We start from the raw sequence: 6,918 nt of genomic DNA on the forward strand, positions 1-6,918 counted from the left end.
AAAGGGAGAAGCTAAACATGGAGGACCTTTGATAGAGCATGCTTCCTGAGCTCATGGAAGGAAGAAATTGGAAGGAGCCCTAGACAGGAGGAGTGCTCCCTTCTCCTGTAAAACGAGGCACAGAGAGGGCAGATGCAGGAAAGTTTGTAAGGCTGGTGGCAGGAGGTTGAGGAACTTCCTCTTTGTGGTTTCCATTTTCTTTATGAAAGAGTAGAAAAGGTTATTTGTTAAAAGTGAAGTGGTCGGTGAACGTTTCAGGAAAATGAAGAAAGTTTTCAGTTTTGCTTCTGCTGTTGGGAAGTGGGGCTTGGCTGCAGAAGCCAAAAAGATTTCCAAACAGACCTAAGGACCCATTTGAGTCTGGGATCATAAGTCAGTAGTGCTATATAAATCTATGGATAATTTTCATAGCTTCCCTTTGCAACCCATGTGCGAGTGCAGAGGAAGGAGGCAGTTGAAGTGATCAGGGTCGGGATGCACCTGGCAGAGGGTACAGAAGGACAGTGTGGGAGGGAATTTGGGACATGTGCAAGAGAAGGGCAGCAGTGATGAATGGTATAGTCTAACGTGGATACAAGACCAAGAAGTGAATACAAGAAGGAAGCAAACTCAAAGGATCAAAAAGAAACTAAAGTTCTTGATGAGGTGGACACTCATCTTGCACACAAGTGAATGAAGAAGAGTGGAACAGGAGGTGGTGGTCTGAATAGGCATGTTGGAGGTGAAGATTTTAAATATGATGCACTTCTGAGAGATGACCGAGTCCACAACATGGCTGTGGGAGAGGGTGGCTGAAGTGAAGATTCCTGAATGAAAAAGCAAAGAAAGGGAGGCAAGGTTCTGGATCCACTTATGCTACCCAGAACGAAGATCTTCCTATCTTTGGAAAGAGGTTTAATGAAGTTACATAGAATTTGTTTGAATCCAGACTTCCTACTTATCAGCTGTCTAACCATAGGCAACCTATTTAACCTCTCTTAGTTTCCTCATCTGTAAAATGGAGAAGGGGTATTAATACCTATCTCATTGGGTTGTGGGATGATGAATGGTATACAATTCACATAACAGTGCTTGACATTTATTGACGAGTTAACCTCCTTTTTAAATATGGTCTGTGGACTTGAGAAAAATGTTCTAAGTGTGATCTGACTGGACAAGGAAGGAGAGGTGTCTTGGCTTCCTATATTGTGGAGATAACGTGTTTATGGCACAATCACAGACCGATTGTGCTATCCTTTTAAAGTCTTGTGTCACATTATTGGCTCACACAGAAATGTGCAATCAACTTCTATCACCAGAACATTTCATTTATACTTCAGCAACTGAGTTAGGATAACTAATAAAAAATATTTAGAAATTATATATATATAAAAATCAAGAATCCTGATGGCAAGAAAGGTTGCTATATTAGTCTGCTAGTGCTCTCATTACAAAGAACCACACACTGGGTGGCTTAGATAACAGTAATTTATTGTCTCACACTTCTGGATGCTAGAAGACCAAGATCAAGGTTTCAGCAGGTTTGGTTTCGCTCTGAAGCCTGTCTCCTCTTTTTGTACATGGCCACCTTTTCCTTCATCTTCACAACGTTTTCCCCCTCTGTGTGTCTGTGTTCTAATTTCTTCTTAAGAAGAAATTTGAATTAGGGCCAACACTCATCACCTCATTTTAGCTTAATTGTCCCTTCAAAGACTCTATTTTCTCTTTTTTTTTACAGATACAGAAAGAGAGTCAGAGAGAGGGATAGATAGGGACAGACAGACAGGAAGGGAAATAAATGAGAAGCATCAATCATTAGTTTTTGTTGTGGCACCTTAGTTGTTCATCGATTGCTTTCTCATATGTGCCTTGACTTGGGGCCACAGCAGACCAAGTAACCCCTTGCTCAAGCCAGTGACATTGGGTCCAAGCTGGTGAGCTTTTGCTCAAACCAGATGAGCCCACGCTCAAGCTGGTGACCTCAGGGTCTCGAACCTGGGTCCTCCACATCCTAGTCCGATGCTCTATTCACTGTGTCATTGCCTGGTCAGGCCAAAGACTTTATTTTCAATACAGTCAAATTCTGAGGTACTGGTAAACAGGACTTCAAGGACTTCAACATAGAAATTTTGGGAAGGACCCATTTTGCCCATATTAGTTGTAACTAAGGAATTCCATTTGTAAAAGCCTGTAGTTTTCTCAAAGGGTCTGGGCACATCTTAAGACACATTAGAAAAATACAGGTGTAAAAAATGTTGAGAGACAATAGAAGTTTTAGTAACATATAATGTGTAGTAATATAACATAATATTCATACAAATAGGGGGAAAGTGAAGAATTATTCACTGGGGGAAGATATAAATTAAGTATCCTTTTCCCTAAAGATAAAATGTGTAAACTTGAGTCTAAGAAATGAGACAAAAACATTGGGTGTGGGTAGGTGGTCTTTATCTATATATCATATAGAAGGGCTGAACTCATGTTTGGATACGCATTTCTTCTTGGAAACATGGTCATGAATATTTCTGTGGAGTTTGACTATGGAAAAGCTCTGCTAAAATGTAGCAATGATGGGCCTGCTGCCTTCAGATAGGTCCCTGGAACTGCAGTTAGAAATGCAGGGCACAGTTTACTAAATCATCTAAATTCTCTAATCCCATCCTTGTTTGGAAGTCACACAGTTTCAAGATGGCCACATAGGTCTGGGAGGAAACCAACATTTCTTGAGTATCAACTACTGTCAGGATCTGTGATAGTTGGTCTGCATTCATTAATTCAATACAATACTCAAATCAAGATTAAGAAGTGTCTCTTCTCATCCCTCACTCTACAGATGAGTATACTGAGGATTAGGAAAACCAAGTACCCCATCTAAAGTCTTGTGGTGGTAGTAACAGAGGTAGTATTGGAATTTAGGTTGGTCTAAAACCAAAGCATTAGTATGTTTGATTATTTAAAGTAAATAGATCTAGACCAGTATGTTCAATAGGGTTGCCACTAGCCACCTGTGGGTTTTTAGATTTAAATTAATTAAATGTAAGTGAAGTTTACAATTTATTTCTCGGCCCTGGCCGGTTGGCTCAGTGGTAGAGCGTCGGCCTCGCGTGCAGAAGTCCCGGGTTTGATTCCTGGCCAGGGCACACAGGAGAAGCGCCCATCTGCTTCTCCACCCCTCCCCCTCTCCTTCCTCTCTGTCTCTCTCTTCCCCTCCTGCAGCCAAGGTGCCATTGGAGCAAAGATGGCCCGGGCGCTGGGGATGGCTCCTTGGCCTCTGCCCCAGGTGCTAGAGTGGCTCCGATAGCAACAGAGCAACACCCAGGAGGGGCAGAGCATCGCCCCCTGGTGGGCAGAGTGTCGCCCCCTGGTGGGCGTGCCAGGTGGATCCAGGTCAGGCGCATGCGGGAGTCTGTCTGACTGTCTCTCCCCATTTCCAGCTTCAGAAAAATACAAAAAAATAAAAAATAAAATTTATTTCTCCTATGTGCTTGCCATATTTCTAGTGCTCAATAGCCACACCTGGCTATTGGCTTCCTTGTTGGATTACACAGATATAGAACACTTCCATTGTCACTGAGATTTTTTTTCTTCTTTTTTTATTTCCTTTGTTTAAGCCAATGACCAAGACCCAGTTTACCAGTTATATCTTTTAAACCTAAGATTAACTATTTTCAAATAATTGTCAAAACTTACTAAGTATCCAGCATTAATGCCCATCTAGAAAACACCCTCAATTTAAATTAAAGCAGAAATGTATTAGCATTGATGCCTTAATATATTTCATGACTAAATATTTTTTAAAAATTGAAGTGGCCCTGGCCGGTTGGCTCAGCGGTAGAGCATCGGCCTAGCGTATGGAGGACCCGGGTTCGATTCCCGGCCAGGGCACACAGGAGAAGCGCCCATTTGCTTCTCCACCCCTCCGCCGCGCCTTCCTCTCTGTCTCTCTCTTCCCCTCCCGCAGCCAAGGCTCCATTGGAGCAAAGATGGCCCGGGCGCTGGGGATGGCTCTGTGGCCTCTGCCTCAGGCGCTAGAGTGGCTCTGGTCGCAACATGGCGACGCCCAGGATGGGCAGAGCATCGCCTCCTGGTGGGCAGAGCGTCGCCCCTGGTGGGCGTGCGGGGTGGATCCCGGTCGGGCGCATGCGGGAGTCTGTCTGACTGTCTCTCCCCGTTTCCAGCTTCAGAAAAATGAAAAAAAAAAATTGAAGTGACTTTTGTGAAAGATTTGTCCTGGCAACACGAACTTTATAGCAGGCTGACACTACATAGCTCACATTTCAAACACTATGGAAAGCAGGTCCGTGCTGGTGTTAGTGTTTGGAAGTAATGGCCATCTTGGAATACAGTTAATAAAAAGGAAAAGGGAATATAGAGATTTACACCTTTAAAGACAAAGAAAATGTCCTATAATGTGGTCCCAACAATCAAGTCAAACGTTTATGACAAACGGCTTTGATGAGCTGTGTATAAACTTCAGATTGAGTATACCTATCCTGAAAGCCAAGTTCGTTTGAAATCTTCAAAAAAAAATGTTCCTGTGAATCTTCAAATGAAACTTAAGGTTAACATTTCTGATAGACACCTGTGTCGAATTACTTGATATGTGAGCACTGCAGCTGCTCCTTACCATTTGTCCTTGACTTTAACTAGCCATCTTCAACATCCACTCCTTCTTGACCAGTCTCGCTAATTTTCTTTGTAGTGATTTTTCTGCCATTAACTATTGTGATAGAACTAAACATAGATTTGAATTTTCCTATCCCAATACCATCATTTGCAGTGGAAAAAAGTGAAGTGAGTCTCCGATGACCTAATGACCTAGAGATTTAAATCCTGACTCAAAAAATAAAACCCTCCTGCAAAAGATGTAAAAGACAGAAGGCAGAGAAGAATAGCCTGTACCACGGCCCCTGCTTGCTTGGGGGACTCTCAGATTCCGAAGGAAGTTGTCAAACGTGTCTTTGAAGAAGTCTAATGAAGACGGGTCCCTTCCACCAAAACATTCCCTCGAACACATCATCTGGCTTCCAGACTGTGAAGCCGAATTCAAACAGGCTGTCCAAATGACTTCCTCCTCCATTTAATCCTTCTTTGCCATATTTGTAATAGATGTCCAGTTTCTTAGCATTGGATAGCGCCTCATATGCCTCGGCGACTTTGAATTTTTTTCCTACTTCTACCTTATATTCTGGATATTCACATGGACGACACTTCAGTGCCAGTTTGTGGTACCTCTTAAATACCCTCGGCTGAGGCAGGTCTCTGCCCACCTACAACTTCACAGCAATGAACCAAGAATTAACCAGCTGTTGCAAGGGGTTGAGGTAAGGGAACCAGTGGCAGAAGAGGAGGCTGCCAGGTGGCCCAGTCTCCTGGCTCCTGCGCTGTGGGGGCTCCTCACGCTGTCCTTTCTCCTTTCTCCAGCAACCTGTTACTGACATCTGTGTTGAGCATTGCTGGTCTAGCAGTAATAGGCCCTGACAGTTCATTTGCATAATCGTTTCTCTGAACCTTTCCTTGAGGAGATGCTTAGCAGAAACTAATAAAAATATAGATGGAGAATAGATACAAATTTGATAACTGTGTTTTAAAATCTTGAAACTTATGAAACAAGCATAGCTGGAAGTCAATATAACATAGACTGTAACTTAACTACTGATTTTAAACTGAAACCCATGTGACCCCAGCAGGGTTAAGAAACAACACAGCCAGTTCCCTTGTATCCTGCACTTGGCATGTTCCTTCCTGACTCCGCTCCCACCTCTGCCTTCCAGGAGGAACCAGGAGCCTGGTTTCAGGTAACTATCACTTTCCTTTCAAATTTTACCACCTGTGGGTTCATAGCTAAGTCATAGAGTTTAATTTTGCCTTTTAAAATTTTATATAAGTTGCTCATACAGGTGGCATTATTTTTTCTTATGTTCAAAACAATGTTACTAAGATTAATCTATGTTGCTGCATATAACTATAGTTCATTCACTTTCTTTGCTGTATATATCATATTTTCCCATGTAGAAGATGTTCCCACCTATAAGATACATCTTAATTTTGGGACCCGAATTTTGAAAAAAAAATGTATTACGTCTAGTTATTGAACTCAAGTTTTATTCATCATAAATTTCATACAACTCCTCATCACTGTCAAAACTCCCATCCCATTAGCTTGTCCTGTCTGTGACTGATGACGAGTCACTGCCTTCAAGAATGAGTGCAAAAACAAGTGCGAAAAAGTGAGAAATGCAAGTAAAAAATCTACAACCGCTAAATAAAATGCACCCAGTTTTCAGACTGCAATATTTTTGGAAAAAGGTGCGTCTTATAAATGGGGACATATGATATATAATATGTCCATCCTATAACTATGCTGCACCTTACTCTTCTCTTCTGCTGTTGATGGCTGTTTGAGTTGTGGTCAGTGTTTGACTACTACAGATGCCCTGTGAGAAAAAGTACGATTTTCCTTGTCAAAATGAGACTCGGATTAGCAGTGGTTTACCAACATTTTGACCACAGCCACAATTAGACTTAGACTACCTCTTATATTGTGACCCAGTACAACCATAAATGTATAAAGCTGAAAAATTTCTAAAGAATAATGACTTGAGATATATAAGGAACTCTGGTATTTTCCTTTGTATTCAATTTCAGTCTACTTCCTTTTTAAAAGAAAATTGTGCTTGTGACTCATTCAATTCATTTTGGGACCATGAATGGTTTGTTACCCACAGGTGATGGAATACGCATGTGGGTTACATGCATCCCAGCACCAGATGAGTGGAGCCCTTCCAGGACAAGCCTCCCACAGTTTCCAGGACTACCCATTTTCAGACCAACAAAATTGACCATGCGGAGAACCAGAACAATCAGGGCAATCAGCTCCTTCCTCTCTTCTTCATTGGACAGGGATGTAAATGCACCAAAACCTGGAACAGCTGACAT

General features: G+C 42.1%; 1 non-coding gene and 1 pseudogene across 1 annotated transcript; one reads left to right on the forward strand and one right to left on the reverse strand.

Moving 5' to 3' along the window:
• Window positions 1–3,043: 3,043 nt before the first annotated feature.
• TRNAA-CGC (transfer RNA alanine (anticodon CGC)) lies at window positions 3,044–3,119 on the forward strand. The gene has a single exon. It is a non-coding gene; the product is annotated as a tRNA-Ala (tRNA).
• A 1,452-nt stretch (window positions 3,120–4,571) lies between these two features.
• On the reverse strand, window positions 4,572–6,918 carry LOC136317786 (dnaJ homolog subfamily B member 6-like; annotated as a pseudogene).

The sequence above is a fragment of the Saccopteryx bilineata genome, chromosome X (genome assembly GCF_036850765.1).
Source record: "Saccopteryx bilineata isolate mSacBil1 chromosome X, mSacBil1_pri_phased_curated, whole genome shotgun sequence".
Taxonomy (NCBI): Eukaryota; Metazoa; Chordata; class Mammalia; order Chiroptera; family Emballonuridae; genus Saccopteryx; species Saccopteryx bilineata.